Genomic DNA, 14,148 nt, shown 5'->3' with positions numbered 1-14,148 from the left:
CGTGCTACCACTTGCTGCTGCGCATGCTGCTGTGGCTACACTACTATTTTTAGTGTGCTAGCCCAATGAGAGCTAGCTCTAGTACATCTACTTGAGCTGGGAATCACACCCCTAGCTCCTAGCACAGACATAGCCCAAGAGTGCTGGAAAGGCTCCATATTTAGTCCCTTCTGGGGCGGGGAAGAGATTGTAGCCAGCTCTGCTGTAGGGAGCTCATTTACCAATAGCACTGAAGCTGCGGCTCCACAGGATATAGAACCCCATCTGCCACCCTAGGTACGTAGTCGAGCCACCAGGCTGTGCTGTTATGACTTCACTGCTATTATTATTCAAAGCTACCTCAGGTATGTTGATGTGAACTGTAGTCACATCTCTTATTGCAGTGTAGACATACCCGTAGCCTCTCATCACCCCCTGTCAAGGAGGAAAGTAGTATACATCCAGCACCCCTCCCCAGGAGGCATATCCTGTTTCCAAGTCAAAAAGTTATTTTAGCCCTTTAGAATTTTAACTTAAATCACCATTACCGTGGAGAAGTTGTCATTTCTCTTCCCCACACTCCTCCTGCATAGGAGGGCACTCAGAACATCGGTGTCAAAATAACGCCCCCGAGACAACAATATTATCAGAGTACAGAGGATGACTGACACACATTGTAGCAGTTGGATCACTGAGGGAGACATGGTTTTGTCATATGCCTGATTGCACTCTTCCAGCAGGTGCGATGTCCCAACTAACTCATCTGTGCACTGAAATTGAGGAGCAGGTAGATGAGTTGCCTTCTGCTCTTGAATCGTGCAGTGCTTGGTAGGAGCCTTACCTTATGTAAATTCTCATAGCTGTGTTGACTCAAATGGAGCTAAGACAATTTACAGCTGATGAGACTCTGCCCCCAAAAGCCACATGTTGTTACTACCTGTACCAAGTGTATGGGGCTTCACGCACCATTTTGTTAGCAGCTTCGGATCGTGCTATTTCATCTAACGACCCATTGCTTTGTACAATTACACATCTTGTTTTATTAATGAGCTCTCTGGGATTCCATTCTGTGTGGTTCAGTTCATCCTGATGCCATTGTCTGCCAGGGATTAGCTGGCACGCAGAGCGCCTGGAGCCTGTTGTCTTTCAACAACAGGTGTGGTTTCCAAGGATTTTCAGCTACCTGCTGCAAATGACAGTCTCTGGTTTATAGCCAGAAAAACTGAGAGTTCTCCCTTTCCTACCCTGGCCAGGGATTCGTAATGTGGTACAGACATATGCTAAAGTTTAAAGAGCCCATCCAGCCCACAGAATGGACTTGCCAAAACATGACACTTGTTGGGTTGCCCCAATAAACCTCTCATTGCTCAATGCCATACTGCAAAGATAAGCAGACAGTAAGTTGGGAGCAAGTTCATGTGAGCACGAATTTAAGCAGCCAAGAAACATGGCCCATTTTCACTGCTGGTACAATGCCTGAAGCAACTCCAGGGGAGTTGCATCTGCATACATCAAGAATCAGTTTGGTCCCATCTCTGTGGCTGAATTATATTTACTGAGGCCATACGAGTCACACCGTAAACGGACAAAATATCAGAACAACCTGAGCTTATGAACCTATGGTTTATGAAATCGAAAAATAAAACCGCACAAAGTATTTGTTTGTGTAAAGACTCTATGCAACAGGTACTGTAACTGGAAATCTCAGGAGTTTTTTCATGAGATTTCAAAACCAAGGAGATTAATTTACACAGAGAGAAGCATCCTGCATTTTCGATGCTTATTACTCTTTTCTAAAACCAACATTTTGAAAGTTAGGCACTGAATCCATAAGTAGGCACTTATATAAAAATGATGTAATTTTCAGAGGTGCTGAACACCCAGAACTTCCACTGAAATTGCTGGGAACTGTAGCTGCTCAGTATCTCTGCAAATCAGGCCACTTTTAATTAGATGCCTATATACAATATAGTGTTAGGTATCTAATTGCAGGCTGAAAAATTTAGCCTACATTTTCCAAATGTGGACCTGCAGTAAACTGTGCATGCAGCCACATGTAAATTAGCCAGTAGGAAATGGCAGAGTGTATGCACCATTACCCTTTTTTATAGCAACAATGGGGTGTGAGTATGTGGGGCCGTGGGGTATGTTTGCAACAGAGGTACACAGTTTTGAAAATGTAGTCCTGTATGTTTACAAGAACCAAGGAAAGGGGGATCAGTGAATCAGAGGCGTGGTTGCTAGCCTGTAAAGGGATTAATGTTGAAGAAAGCCTGTTTCTTCATGGCCTGCTGTGTGCTCCAGCACAAAGCAGGGGACTGGGTCATTCAGGCTGAGGTTCTGCTTTAATTCTGTCATTCCATTTCTTTCCTTTCCTAATTAATGCTCAGAAACCTGCTCCTGCTAATGCTTTGTCTCTGTGGCTAAGCTGGGACTGAGTAAAAGGCATAAACTCAGTTATGACAGCATATAAGAAAAATACAAGTGGGTGAAGATTTGAAGGGCTCAGTTCCCACAGGCTGCCAAACCGTGGTGAAAAATGTGTCGAGAACTATAGCGCTAGCATTCAGCACTCGTGGTTTCCTCGGCTCCTGCATGGAAAGCTTCCACACACCAATGTCAGCGGGGCTCAGCACAGTGAGAAAAACTCTGCACCTGCACTGAACTGAACTGAGCACCCTTGCATACAGCTATTGTCATGGGGTGGTTGACCCTTTAAGGGGAGTTAGGACCCATGCAACCTATGAAGGGCCCACCTCAACCTCAGCTAATGAGGTAGCTAATTGACAAACAAGCACCTTGTGAGAGGCTACCAGAGCTCTGCTCAAGAAGGGTGATTTTAGAGAGGGGAGGCTGCTAAGGAGAGGAGCTCCCAGAGAAAGCAGTAGCAGCAGGAGGTGGCTGTGATTACCTGCCTGCAAACATCTCCAGGCCAGCAAGTGAAGGGAGTGATTTAAAAGGGACCGAGGGAGCAGCATGGGATAAGCTGACAGAGATATAGCTGACCTATTGCATAAATCAGCTGCAGTAGGAGAGTTGTGGGGCCCTTCTCTGGGAAGAGTGAGGTTGTTTGGAACTATTCCCTTGCTTTGGGAGGCGGGTGCTTAGAGAGGATGCTTGCTGGGATTAGCCACAGGCCAGGAGAAGGGTCGGACTTGAGGGACTAATGAGGTGGCTTCGTCCTTAGTAAAAGGAGTTAGTAAATGAGCCCCCACAAAAGGGGTGTCTCGTTCTCAATTCCTGAGTCTGAGTAAAATATTTTAAGCACCAAGAGGGAGCTGAGGGTGGCATATGTACAGGGCTGCAAGGGGGAGTGCTTGAAGATGGTGCCCCGGCACAGTTGTGGTGTGGATCACAAAGAAGCACAGAAAGGATCACTGTGATTCACAACAGAGGTGAGTGTGTGTTAGTAGTAACCTGGAAATGATACAAGCAAGTCAGCACTATCTGCAGGTGTAGGTGCATTAAACTTGAAGTGCAGGTCAGCAAATCTCTTCTCGACATTCTGGTAGAGGTGGGCCTGGAAGTGAGGGTTACAGATCAGTCCAGAGAGACCATTCCATGTGCCAGGGGCAGGGTGGACAATGACAAGAGGTTTGTGTGAAGAGCTGAGGGGTAGCCAGATGAGGATGGAGTCGCTGGCAGAGAAGGCAGTAGCAACTCAAGAAAAGCAGATGTATTTCTTCTCCTTCATTGTGGAACTGCCCTTATCCTTCTCCGTGACTTTGTTTGTCTGTCTTTGGCTAGCTTGCTGGGATGGATCCCAGGCACGAATCTTTGTGGCTTAGCCTCTATATCTTGCCCACCTGATATTGAGGAACAAGCCACTGTGAAGTTACTTGTTAAGAATATCTAGCTTACTGCTTTTAAGTAAAGGTCCAGGCTTCTGGAAGGTTACTGACCCAGCCACTCCTGTTCATGTGATTGATGTCAGGGGACAAGCTCCATGGGTATCTCTGCCTCAGCACCGCTAGCTACTGGGCTGATTTCAGGTTTCCAGGATATCTGTGGTTCAGTAGCTCTAGCGCTCTGCTCTGGCATCAAGGCACAAACCTCTGTGAGGGGTGTGGTTCAGCACCTCTATCAGGATAGGCCTGGGGAACAGTACTGACGTGTGCTTAGGTATGTCTCTTTCTCATATATATGAACATCACCACCACCACTGTTTCTTCACACTCTGGTATCAGTCCCCTGGAGGAGTCAATTATTTACACCAGAATTGCTGACTTATGAAACTAAGAATAATAGAGGATGTCTTTATGCTAGAAAACAGGACAGACTTTATCGACTCCGATAAGTCAAATAAAATTGGGGCCAATACAAGGTTGTTCCATAAAGTATATTCTCAAATGCTGAAACTTCCAGCCCTCATCTGGACCACTCAGAGAAATAGTAAAGTTTGTTGCTCCTTTTAAAGAGATTAAAGTTTATTAATTTAAGTGAGTAAGTACACCCTTCCCTTCAAACACAACACTGAGTTGACTTCTAGTAAAAATAAAACACTTATTAACAATAGGACATAGGTTAAGTGATGCCAAGTAAAAGAAATAGAGGTACAGATGGTTACAAGCAAATAAAAGCAAAAATACACATCTAAGTCTAAAACTTGATCTAGTGAGGTGCAGGCTTTTTTCAAGATGGCTTCTCTCACCAGTCATTCTACTTCCCAGCTATGGCTGACTTTCCCTCTGTCAGGGCCTTCTACAGAACTACAAGAGGCTGGCTTTCCTAGTCTTCCTAAAAAGATGTTTGCCTAAGCAGGTTTCTTACCTATATTCAGTTCCCAGAGATGTCAACCCTCCCCTTGGTTGACAGACCCATATTTCTCAGCCTACAGGAGCTCTAGCCCCTTGTCTGTCTAGTGATGGATGCCAAAGATGACTTCTGTCTGTTTGTATCTTCCAAAGTTCAATGGCTTTATTACAAGAGGCAGGATGATCTCATGCTATCTTTTCCCTTCCTGTGGGCTTCCCATCTCTCTGTGTGTTAATGGGCCTTCCATCATTTCGATTCCACCATGTCTAATTTACATAGGAATCAGGTAAATTGTTGTGACATTCCCTCCTGTCCATGAGACTTCAAACAATACATTGCACGTCACCTTCTAAATAAACATGACACCCATGTGTGAGGTGCAATGAGTATGTCAGGCCTGATAAGAGTTGCTGACACAGTAGTTAACCACAAATGATCCTTTGTTGCACACCTCTCTGTTAGGAAAGTTTAGGGTGATATCAGGAAAGCTTTCCTCTTTTTTTCAATTTAATTCCACTCTATCCAGTCACATCCTTTCACCCATCTATCTAAGCAATGGTCTCTTCTCCTAGGTATGTATGCCATTCAACCACTGTGTATTTGAATAAATCCTGCATTGTACATCACTACCTTCCTTATTCTTTCTTGTGCCTCTATTTTAGATATTACCCCACATTTGACCTTAACAGGCGTATTGAAGTAACATGAAAAAATTGCACACCAAATATTCTGTGTGATAAAAGAAGTGATGGGGAGCTGAATGGCTGGAAAATATGCTCATAGCAATAATTCAGTTCCCTCCTTGTGCTATATGTTTAGATGTTGCAGTTCTGTCTTCATGGCGGAAGGCTGCCCTTCCAGCAACAAGAAACATGATCCTGACAATGAAGTTTTTCCCCTGCTTCAGTGTTAGTTTTATACAGATGGATTCCTTGATGGAAAACATCTGTAGAGAAGCAGCCAAGCAAGGACTGGAACTGTTGCATTGTGGGGGAGGGTAAACTGGGGCCTAGCCAGGGCCACCCCCTCCACCTAGCATTCCCCTGGGCTCAAAACTATGCATGGGTGACACCCCACCCACACACACATTCTGGGAAAACTAAGGCTCAGATGATGTCTCTTTCTACCTGCCATGTGGCATTGTGGGGAAAACTGCAGAAAGAAACTAGCCAGAGTCTCCAGCTGGTAGGAACAGAAGGAGCCAAAGCAGATAACTTTAGACATGCACAGAACTTCCTGTAGGTTTGACTAATCTTTCTCTGCCCTGAGCTGATTGGCTGTTTGCTCCAACCCTCTTCCTCCCAGGCTTTTCATCTCAGCTTCGTTCCACACCTGCCCCTCTTTTCTCCTGCCTGTCCAACTCACCCCTTCTAACTTCCCATTTCTTTCCATTTAGCATAGTCCCTCCAAACTAAACTCTTAATATGCCATTTGCTGCCAAAACTTTAACAGTGTTTCTGTGTTGGGTCCTTCCCCCACCCTGTCTTGTCTAGTTAGACTGTAAGCTCTCTGGGGCATGGACTTAATATTTTAGATGTCTATACACAACTGCAAGGAGTATAAGGCACAAATGGGAAGTATTAGTACATATCTAAATGATAACTTAATTGGCATCACAGAGACTTTGGGGGGGATAAATCTCATGGTAGGCATATTGGAATAGAGGGATATAGCTTCTTCAGAAAGGACAGGCGGGGGGGGGAGGGCGAGGGGAGATGGTGTATTATACATCAAGAATACATGCACTCCTTCTGAGGCCCAGAAAAGTGGTTAAAAACAGGGGTGAGGTCATTATAAGATTCTACTGTAGACCACCAAATCAAAGGAGGTGGATGAGGCACTTATAGAACAAATAACAGAAATATCCAAAACAGGTGCAATGAGTTCTTGGAATGTATTGGGGACAATTTATTGTTTCAGACAGTGGAGGAAGTAACTGGGGGAGAGTCATTTTAGACTGGATTGTGACTAACAGGGAGGAGTTGGTTGTGAATCTGAAGGTTGAAGGTAACTTGGGTGAAAGTGATCATGTAAGGATAGATTTCATTATTCTAAGGAAAGAGGAGTGAGAACAGCAGAATGAAGAAAATATTTGGACTGTACCTGCAGAAGAGGCGACTGCGGGCAGAAAGTGGCTGAGCACTTCAACAAAATCTGCTTCCAAATGTTTAGCCAGTGACTTCCATCAGTTCAGTGCTCTGACTTTCTTTAAAATTGGCAGCCACAAGGTGCTGTTCAATATCTTCTATATTTCATTTAAATGATTTTAACAGATTAGGCTTTAGCACAGCTTGTCAACTTCAATTTTATTTTAAATAGGATTGGCTTTTCAAATGTTTAATTCAAAGAAAAATGGCTTAAATAAAAATCAATATTTTTCCATTTTTTTAAACTTTTTTTAATCCACCCAGGCAGAAAATATCCCATTTGAAAACGACAGCTAAGAATGAGTGAGCACATGAGAAATGTGCTCTGGTAACTCAAGTGTTCTTGGCGTGATATATGGAATCACAGCTTATCTTAAATAACAGATCTTTATTAAAGGAAACCACTATTAAGAGTAAGCAAACAGGCTTCCTTCCACAGAACTTGCATTCAAGCTTGTCTGCCTTGCTTACCACAAGGGACCATATCCTGCCCAGAACTCTATACAGCATTTGGAGAGTCTAGAATCAGACTAATACATTGCAAGAAACGGCTTGAAATGGTTCTTGGGACAGCAATTGTAGCTTTTATGGGAATGTTCAACACCCAGATCAACTAAGAATTAGATCAGAGGTGCCAAACATATGGCCTATGGGCTGGATCTAGCCTGTAAATCTGCTCCGATCACGCAGAATCTGTTTTCATTTAAAAATAAGTTTCTAGCTTTCATGCCTGCAAAGAGACTCTTCTAAATGTAACACAAGTGTAATCAATGCAGTACTGTCTGCCTAAATCTGCAGGCAGCCTGAAACAATTCCTCAGTGTGAAATCCTCTTCCTTATTAATCTGATAGGAGCGTCAGCTAGAAACCCAATGATATTATGTTCCCATTAAATAGTTAATTACTGATAATTTTAGTAAAAGGACTGGAAAATGGGGGGTGGGCATGAGCCCATGGAGTTGAGGAAAACAAGTGTCTTGCTGAAGGGAAGGAAATGTAGAGAAAAAAGAAAATGGTAAACTTCCAAAGACAGGAAAGGAGGGGAGAAACAGAGAAAGGAGGATGAGGAAGGAAGAGGGGCCAAGGGCAAAAATAGCATCAGCTTAGAGGGAGGCAGATTTTTCTCACGGAGTGATGAATGTGAAAATAGTGCACTGAACAAATAATAAACAGTTATGACAGGCCATTTTTTGTCCTGAACTCTCTGCAAGTCTCTTACTGACGTCAGTGGACATTGCACTGTGTATTGTGTGTGGGAAGTAAATAGTCTTAAGTTTATACCATGGACCATAATTACACAGAGAACTCAGAATGAGCTGGATACATCTGAGCTGTTAGCTGCTTTGTGATAGAGGGGAGCCAAGGAGTATGTAGGGCACAGCAAGCAAAAGGTTAGACTCCCTTCATAGTTTTTGCAACACAAAGCAGCCAAATCCTCAGTGTAATTCTATTGGCTCACTGGAGTTTCACCAGAGATGTTTTCAGCCCAGTTATACATTTATCTTTTTTCAGGATTTGAGGATTTTCAGGATTTGAGGCACTTCAAAACTTTTAATGAGCTGTCAAACCTTGACAAGAACTGGAAAGACAATAAATCTTGGCAGCACTCTTACATTACATGGCTAACTGTCTGCCTGGAGCAAAAGTTATCCTACTCATGTCTACATAGTCACGGGGCATGTGACCAATGAATTAGCATTCTTCATGATAAAATATTGCTGCACACTACTGCTGAAGCTGCATGCATAGTAATTCTATCGTGCTTTGACATCTACAACTTCTTGTTCACAAAGGGGAAATGTCCTCAGTGTAAAGCCAGTGTACATAGGCTTTGCAGAAGAGGACCACCAGTCACAATGCTCCATGGCTGTAACTACAGATTAGAGTTTCAGTACTTAGCATCTGGAGCATCTGGGCCTCCCCTCCATGAAGAATAGTGCAAATTCATCAGTGTATAATTGTGAATCTGCTGAACAGATCTCTTGCCCCTCATGTACCTACTCCCCTCTGCATTGCCACCGAGTGAGCCATGGTGGAGCATAACTTCACAGCATGCCATAGATGCAGAGGCCACTTACGAAGCCTGCCCCTCCAGCTCACAAGAAAAGAAACAGGTCAGCTGCATTTGGGTCATTTCCGTGCTTGTGGCAGGAGAGAGGCAGACTTCACTCTAAGAAGCTGTGCTTTGGATAAGTTTTTATTAGGTCTAATGCCTAGTTCCAGCATGCATTGCTTTAGTAAATAGGGAAAACCCAGTAGTCCACTATCTACCCACAGAACCAGGCAGCACAGCCAGCAATTGGCACTGCCATCTCCCCCCAACACCACTCTGCCAATGTGCCTCCAGGTCAGAGGTCTTCAATCTGTCGGTCACGCCCCCTGCAGGAGGATGCAAAGGAACATTAGGGGGGGCATGGAAGGGCCCAGGCCAAGCCCCACTCTGCTCCAAGCTCTACTCCGGCTCCACCATCCAACCATGGGTCCAGCCCTGGCTGCCGACTGCAGTTCCCCGGCCTTGACTGCCGGCTCCTGACTGCTGTTCCCAACTCAACCCCTGGCTGCTGTAGCCCTGCTCCCAGGCCAGACCGCAGCCCTGCTCCCAGCCCCATCTGGAAGGGGCGCCAGGGTGTGCTATCTAAAAAGTTTGGGGACCACTGCTCCAGCTTGACCCAATGGGCCTGCCTGTAGGGGTGAGCCCATTCTCTAATGTCCATCCAGTCCTTCACCTCTGCTGAAAAGGTCAACAGGGTGGCTCAGTGGTACCACTAGTAGTGGCAGTTTTTGGAACTGAGGTATCTATCCACTGGAAACCGGACTGAGACAACCACGCTTTTCATCTAGACCACCAACTAGCCATCAGGCAGCAATAACTTTTGGCCACCATTGCCTGGGCTGGATTTGAAGAGATGACCTAGAAATGAGGGCTCTGTATTCCATTACTAGACCTCTGGCTTAATGATTTGGAATACTACTAACCTTGTAATTACATACAAGCTAGATCAATTCCTTGCATGTGACTACCAGCCTTCACAATGAGCCTTAGGGAAGTTTTTTTTCATGACCCTCTCATAACAGATGAGCCAGCACGTGAGTTCTTTGCCAAAGGTCATCCAAAAGTCATGCTGCTTGTCACAACATATTATGACTTCTTTGCTTGTCCAAGTGTGTTAGCCTATCAGCTTCAGCGGGCAGAATTCTCAGGCAGGAAATTTTTCAAGCCACCCAACATGCAACTAAAATCATCTTCCAGACAATTTAAACAAGATTTAGTGTCTAGAAGTTGAAGCTAGATAAACTGGAGCTAGCAATAAGATGCATGGTTTTAACAGTGAGAGTAATTAATCATTGGCACAACATACCTAGGGATCTGGCAGATTCTCCCTCATTTGGAGTTTTTAAATTAGGATTGGATGCATTTCTAAAATATATACTCTCACTCAGCACCAAGATATGTGCTTGATACAGGAATTACTGGGAATTATGTGGCCTGTGTCATGCAGGAAGTCAGACAGGAGGATTATAATGGTCCCTGCTAGATGTAAAATCTAAGGAGCTTCTCTTGCTACATGTGATGTCATAAAAAGCTTAAACTTGCAAGGTACTGAATGTTTCCTCCCAGGTGCTGAGCTCACTCACCTTCCACTGAGAATGGTTGGGAGCCAGCAGTGCTCGGCACCTTGCAAAATTGTTCCCCAAGTAAGCTGACAGAAAGGGGAGCACAACACAGACCACTTGATCTAGATTTATTTGATCTACAGTTTGAAGCATCAGCCTTTAAGTGATATGTTTTGTGTCTTCAGTTTAATGCTATCTGTATAGCTCTTTGCTGATTAGCATTGAGCGCCTTTGTGGGAGAAGTGTGTTTTATGGTGGAATTTGTATGTACACAGGGCATTCTCTTGAGGCCTGATCCAAACCCAGGGAAGTCCTTGAAAAGGTTCCCATTGACTTCAAAGGGCTTTGGATCAAACCCTGAGTGTGCAAGGAGAGGAAGGGTGTGTCAAACACAGACTACATAATGTGAGTCATAGGGATGAGATTGTGTAGCTACAGAAGAGACAGTGTGGTTCAGGGGACAGGGCACTAGACTGAAAACCAGGAGACTTGGGTTCTTTTCCCTGCTATGTTACTACGTCTCAGTTTTTCTTCCCTTTGTCTGCTTAGACCATAAGATCTGTGTGTGTGAATAGCATAACAGTACTCCAATGAGAGGGATAGAACACAGGTGAAGCATTTCAGGAGGGCAGCCAGACTGGGTGGCTCCCACTCAGGAGCTGGATGGAGGAGAGGTCAGCAGCAGCATGAAATGATCGAAAGCTTCCAGAACAAAACCCTCTAACAGATGCTCACAAAACTGTGCATACTGGTACAAGAGCCCTTCAGGTGTGTTACAGGCAACAGACAGGGCTTCCTGGTCAGGAGTCTTTGTGCGTAAGGAGCAACATGAAAAGCCTGAGACAGACCTGATCTGAGTTGTACTAATGTACGGGGGTTTGTTAGCATACTAAGTGGAAGGAGGTCTACATTGTCAAGGCTTTTTGCACCATTTCAGACTGTTTAGTAAACATGGGAGACACTGTGCTGTGTGATGTAATACCATCAGTTTCTCGTAACACCCAAAAATATATCAAAGGGTGATAGGTCATGGAGTTTTTGGGTAGCTTTCTTTCCACCGAGCATGAACTACATCCTACTTTCTTTCCAATGAGGCTGACTCTGACAGAGGGCATCCCTCTGACCTTTACCCATGACAGATGTTGAGATTGAAGAAAATTCCTAAATTCTTTGGACTCCCAGAGAAACACATGCTCTGATAGCTATAGTTTTAATCAGTTAAGGGATTTTCCAGGAAAATAAACTACCTTGATCTCCATTTGGGAGCCATAGGGAACGTGCCTCTTGCCTTTGCCGATTTCCTAGAGAAATGTTCATCTCGGGCCTAGTCAGCCTCTAAGTTCCCAGCTTCCTCAGGGGTTACAAACTGATCAGAAGTTCACCATGGCATGATGTGAGAGAGCCTTGTCCAAGAGACACCTCACCTCATATTGAACGTCAACACAGTCTTTATTCGCTATGTGTCTTTCATATTAAAAAACTTTGGCTTATATAATTTGTCCTAAGTAGAGTTTAAAAAAAAAATCTAAGTACAAGTTAGAGTTAAAACGTTCACTCCTTCTGAGGGTGCGTGTAGTCTAGCACATCTGTCGCATTGTCTAGTAAGTTACGGTGGAGTCTCAATTAAACCCCATGGGCTAGATCCTGAGCTTGGTGTTCATTGGTGAAGGTCCAATGGCTGCAAAGGCACTTTGCTACCTATCCCCAGCTGAGGCTTTGGCTCTGATTCAGAATACCCCTTCAAACCTGAATCTGAATTTCACAGCTGGCCTCAATATATATCAGAAGCCAAATCAAAACCCTGGATCCCAAAAGCTTGGGGGAAGTTTAAATTTGATTCAGTTCCAAACTTTGAGGCTCAGGTTTATTGAACCATAATTTGATGTCCTGCGCTCCACTTCAGTCAGGTCTATCTTATTTTCTGTTTGCCGTTACTGCTCATGCCCTGCTCCAGTCTCTCTCTTTCACGTCACTGTCTTGTCATAATCCTGGATTATGAGCTCTCAGGGGCAGGGGAAACCTTTATTTCTATTAGTCTGCACAGCACCTAGTACTACGGGGCTCTGATCCCTGACTGGGGCCTTCAGATCCTATTGCAATGTAATTAAAAATGATGTATTTGTTAAATGATGACACTGCACTTTAATGCTGTTCAGAAGGAGGTAAAGGAAGACAGTCCCTGCCCTGACATGCATGGGTGCTAGAACTAGGGGTGCTGGAAGTGCTACTGCACCCCTGACTTCAAGTGGTTTCCATCATATACAGGGTTTACAGTTTGGTTCAATGGCCCCCAGCACCCCCACTCTATAAACTGTTCCAGCACCCCTGCTGACATGCTGCTTCTTTTGTATGTCTCGTCTATGAATTAAATTAGTCATTTGTCATAATATTGCTGTTTAGGACATGTTCCTCTTTTACTGTAAACTGTTTGAAGCCCTAGACGGCTCTTTTACAACTATAGGCTGATTAATTCACAGGCCTGGAGGCTGAACTTTGGTCTCACCCCTGGGACTGTCCCACTAGGGATGAGACTTGTATGGTGCTTGACTGTGCTATGCTGAATTTCCAGGGCTCTCATGGTGCCTTTGAAATACTCTTAGTCCTCTAGCAATTAGCTAATTGCTCGATACTCAATCCAAGAAAGAACACAGGTTAAAAAAGGTGTAAACAATTGAATAAATAGGCTATATATACTGTTTTGAAGCAAGAAGTATTGCAGTAGCAGCATGTCTTTAAGTCCTCCAGGCACTGATGTATCTGTGTTTGGGGAAGAATTAAGAACTTAGAGCAAAACCCACAAGGTCTTAACATGTTGCTGTGATGTTGCTTTAATATTTGCTTCTCTCTGAGCAGCAACTGTGTTGGGCATTATTACCACTGTGCCTTGAAACATAAGCTATAGGGGGCTCATTTGGCAACACATAATTCAAAGGATGACTGCAGCTTTCCCTATGGTTTTAATGTCTGCCTTGGTCCTGATATGCTGAGTCTTTATAAAGAGGAAATCTAAAAGGTGTGTCCTGTAGTGAATTTGCAGGATTGGAATAACCCATGCTGGGAAGGCATGAAGTAATGGCAGGTCTATCCATCCCTAGTGATGGACTTCCATTATGTTGGAACAAAGCTGAGTTTGCAGGTCTTTTATTAGATTGATTGATTGATTTTTGTAATATTAATGTTTCCATGGAAGAGGAAGGAGAAAGAAGTGGATATGAAGGAAAAATGGTCTGAAATTGTCAGTCAGGAACTATGTTTGCACCCAGAAATCCGGGTGAAAATCTGGCCTTATGGAAGTCAACGTTAAAACTCTGATTGCCTTCGCTAGACAAAATTTCACCCCGTGTAGCTAGATGTTTCCCACACTGCATTTTTTACTTGAAGTGCATGAAGAATTATTGGGTTGAGGCTTAGCTAAAAATCAGACCCAAAAAGCTTCCCAGTCAGACTCCAATGCAGTGAAATTCTTCCAGGAGTCAAGTTATTGTTACCCCTTTTGCCCTAAGTGGCTAGTTCCACTCACAATGAGAAATTGATGACGGAATCTGGTACCTTTTGATTCGATCTTCTTTACAAAGGATGAGCAAATTCCTTTTTCCCTTGATGAGAGGAGGAATCAAACCGCAGCAGATGTTTCCTTGATAACAGCACCAGCA

This window comes from Emydura macquarii, unplaced genomic scaffold, assembly GCF_026122565.2.
Source record: "Emydura macquarii macquarii isolate MOO-44397 ecotype Brisbane River unplaced genomic scaffold, CSIRO-AGI_Emac_v2 contig_1790, whole genome shotgun sequence".
In the NCBI taxonomy this organism is placed as follows: domain Eukaryota; kingdom Metazoa; phylum Chordata; order Testudines; family Chelidae; genus Emydura; species Emydura macquarii.
The sequence above is the reverse complement of the archived record's forward strand: the minus strand, read 5'-3'. Positions refer to the sequence as shown.